The sequence below is a fragment of the Gossypium hirsutum genome, chromosome A12 (genome assembly GCF_007990345.1).
Source record: "Gossypium hirsutum isolate 1008001.06 chromosome A12, Gossypium_hirsutum_v2.1, whole genome shotgun sequence".
In the NCBI taxonomy this organism is placed as follows: domain Eukaryota; kingdom Viridiplantae; phylum Streptophyta; class Magnoliopsida; order Malvales; family Malvaceae; genus Gossypium; species Gossypium hirsutum.
In genome coordinates this window covers 69,170,018-69,174,259 of record NC_053435.1, presented here as the reverse complement: position 1 = coordinate 69,174,259, position 4,242 = coordinate 69,170,018, and the positions used below count along the sequence as shown (strand labels likewise).

Sequence of the window (4,242 nt, the reverse complement as noted above, 5' to 3'; positions counted from 1 at the left end):
TCACATGTTCGTGAGGATTTGGTCTCCCACAATAATCTTACATCCTTGCAAAATAGCGTACAAAAAAAAGAGGACGATCACGAGTAACCTTTATGACGTGCTAAGTAGGTAGTAGTTTTGCACTAATAAAGTACATCCACATCTTGGATTCTGGGGTCATAATCGGTTGCTAGAAACGTAATGGCACCCTGTTTACTTGCTTTTGAACCCAATTGCCTTAACCTTTGGTTAAGAAGTTATTTATTTCATCATAGTCCACCTCATTCACTGTAGTTATTAATCTAGAGTTCTATAGACATACAATAACTTAGATTTTTAGCTTAAAATCTAGCTATCGAAAGAGGCAGGTTACAGTAGTAACTCTCTGAGCAGTTGATTAGACAATATTTTGCCATGACATTATTTTGGTATGAGCATTTCACCTGAATAATTCCAGCCATATCCATTCAACAACAGAATTACTCTTGCTTTTCTCTATAATTTGCCACTACATTTTATTTGTCATATCAATTCTCTGCTTTTAGCATTAAATTGCATTAATTCATTATACCAACATCTTATTCAATTTAAGAGTGTTTCCTACTAATTAGTATAGTTAATAGGATTACAACAACTTAATCAATCTCTTACCAATTTTCAATCCATGTGGTGATGATACTTACTTATAACATTATTACTTAAATGATGTGTACACTTGCACAATTGCATTAGTTATTTACACGCAACACGTTTTTGGCGCCATTGCCGGGGATCAGCAACATTGGTGAAAAGTTTATTTCTTATTATTCTTGTTATTTTTTTTATAATAGTTAATTAGTATTTTATTTGATTTTTTAGGTTTTATACTAGTCCATTAGAAGAAGTATTCAAGAGGATAAAGAATATTATTTTGATCCTGAGATTGAAAGGACATTAAGGTGAAGAAGGAAAGCATTAAGAGAAATGGAGAGGGTTATAAATGATCCAATCAGAGAAGATTAGGTACTCCAGAATGAAAGGAATGTTGATATTCCTCTAATCTTAGATGATAGAGATAGACCCATCAGAGAACATTTAGTGCCTACTTTAGGTGATTTAAGTCCAAGAATTGTTAGGCTACATATTCAAGCTCAATACTTTGAATTAAAACCAGAAATGTTTCAAATGCTACAGACGATAGGGCAGTTTAGTGATTTACCAATTGAAAATCCTAGATTGCGCTTAAGACTTTTCTTGAAGTCTGTGACTCATTCAGGTATAAGGTGTTCCTGAAGATGCCCTTAGATTAAAGTTATTCCCTTATTCATTGTGAGATCTTGCAAGATCATGGTTGAATGCATTACCACCAAGTACGGTGGCATATTGGAATGAACTATGTTAGAGATTTTTTCTTAGGTACAATCCTCCAAACATGAATGCCAAGTTGAGGAATGACATTACATTGTTCAGGCAATCTGAAGATGAGATATTATATAGAGCATGGGAGCTTTTCAAGGAATTAATTAGAAAATGCCTGATGCATGGTTTTCAACATTGGACACAAATAGAAATGTTCTAGAATGGATTAAATGCTCATACACGAATGGTGGTGGATGCATCTACTAATGGGACATTGCTTGAGAAATTCTACAATAAAGGATACAAAATTCTGGAAAGAATAGCAAATAATAATTATCAGTACCCCACTACTAGAGTTGGTACTGGCAGAAAAGTTGCTGGAGAAATAGAACTTGATGTGATTACACTGTTAACAGCTCAGGTATCATCTTTAATGAATATGATTAAAACTCTAAAAAGACCCTCTAAAATGTAGGAGATGAAGGTTGCAGAACTAGCATGTGTATACTGAGGAGAATATCATTTTTTTAATGAATGCCCATCCAATCCAGCCTTTGCGTATTACATGGGAAATTTTAATTGTAGCAACAACAATCCCTACTCTGACATCTACAATCCAAGGCGGAAGCAACATCCAAATTTTAGCTAGAGTAATCAAGGAATAGGAAATGCTAGCACTGCTAATAGACAGAATGCGACTAGTGTACCACCTGGACATGTTCAACCAATGACGTGAAAAAATGTGTAACAAAGTTCATCATCTTCAACATCAGCTATGGAAGCTTTATTAAAAGAGTATATGGCTAAGAATAACACAATTATTCTGTAACACCCCGTACCCGAGACCGTTGCCGAAGTCAGACACGAGGGGTTCGCAGACTTAAATCACTTATTTGCACAGTCCATTTTAAATTTCCAGACGAGCTGGCTAACTGCGTCACTGTCACCTTAAAAATCATATCTCGAGTTCCAAAACTCGAAAACCAGTTCCGTAAATTTTTCCTGAAACTAGACTCATATGTTCATCTACAAATTTTTTTCTAGAATTTTTAGTTGAGCCAATTAGTACAGTTTATTAGCCAAAATCTCCCCTGTTTCAGGGTTCGACTACATTGACCTTTGCGCATTACCACTTGGATATCTCCCTGTACAGGGCTTCAATACTGATGCCGTTTGTTTCTATAGAAACTAGACTCGAAAAGGAATCTATAAATATATGGAATGACTTATAATTATCTCTGGTTAAATTATAATGAATTTCCAAAGTCGTAACAGGGAATCCAGAAACCGTTCTGGCCCTGTCTCACGAAAACTTAAATATCTCTTAACATACTGTTCATATGATTGTTTTGTTACTTTCCTATGAAAATAAATTCATCAAGGTTCGATTACATAATTTACTCACTATTTAATTCCATTCCTACTATTTTTAGTGATTTTTCACATTCACATCACTGCTGCTATCAGCATCTATTTTTAAGGTAGACTTTACCTATTACATAGTTTCCATGATTCAACTAGCCCTTTTTCATATATAGCACAAAATATGATCATGATTAACCATTCCAATGGCTAATCGTTCCCAAACATTTCCATACCTCTTAATGAACATCATACAATAAGATTATAATATTAAGCTCAAAGTGTATATAAGCCATTTTCGCATGGCTATCCAAATTTATACAAAACCAAAGGGTCCATGACCAACAACAAAAAGGGTAGTCCTATACATGCCATTTCAAAGTTCAACCAAAAGTGTACCAAAAGGGGCTTTGATAGTGTGGGAGACTTCGACTTCAATCCGATAGCTGACGAACCAAAATCTATAAAACAGAGATTCAAAGAACGGAGTAAGCATTTAATGCTTAGTAAGTTTTGAGCAATGGAATTAGGCTCAACTGAAGTATAGCATTCATATAACTAAACGGATAATTTCATATACTCATATATTCTCAAAAATCAGTCCTACTTCACATTTCCAACCTTTATATTCATACATAAGGGATCAACTTAACCAAAACCAGAAGCTCCTTAATCGACTGAGCGAATACTATTTAAGAGGAATCAATTAATCCAATGCATGTACAACACATACCTCGTTGTTGAGTTTTTTACGAGCGTATTAATTGAAATTATTACAGCAGATCATTCATTCCCAAATCACGTACCTTCGGAATTTAACCGGATATAGCTACTCGCTCAAATGCCTTCAGGACATAGCCCGGTTAGAGTAACTCGCACAATTGCCTTCGGGACTTAGCCCGGATTTAGTAACTTGCACAAATGCCTTCGGGACTTAGCCCGGATTTAGTAACTCGCACAATTGCCTTCAGGATTTAGCCCGGATTTAGTAACTCGCACAAATCCCTTCGGGACTTAGCCCAGATTTAGTAACTCGCACAAATGCCTTCGGGACTTGCCCGGAACTAGTCACTAGCGCAGATGCCTTCGGGACTTAGCCCGGTTTTCATCCAAATATTCATACACATATCAACAAATCATGACACATCTATATTTCATTTTCATAATTGGAGTTCGAACACACGTCACGTATTAAGCAATCCCATTTTCGGCTCACTAGCCACATACAAACAGCATGGTTTAATTTGCTTTATGACACTATCTCTATGCACATACGGCTACCCGTCATACGTATAGACTAATTAACTCAACATATGATTCAAGTAGAATCATCATATCACCGCATATTCATTATGCTCATACATCATGACTTAATCAAATCGGTAACTAAGTCTCGTTACTCGAAAACTTACCTCGGATGTTGTCGAACGATTTCGATGGCTATTCGACCACTTTTTTCCTTCCCTTTATCGGATTTAGTTCCCCTTTGCTCTTGAGCTTAATTTAACAAATAAATTGATTTAATCATTTGAGCATCGAAAAGAGGAACTCAAGGTACTTAGC

The 4,242-nt window shown here is 35.7% G+C and overlaps 1 non-coding gene across 1 annotated transcript; it reads right to left on the bottom strand.

Moving 5' to 3' along the window:
• Positions 1-1,399: 1,399 nt before the first annotated feature.
• Positions 1,400-1,506, bottom strand: LOC121212111 (small nucleolar RNA R71). The gene has a single exon (XR_005907320.1). It is a non-coding gene; the product is annotated as a small nucleolar RNA R71 (small nucleolar RNA).
• Positions 1,507-4,242: the final 2,736 nt, after the last annotated feature.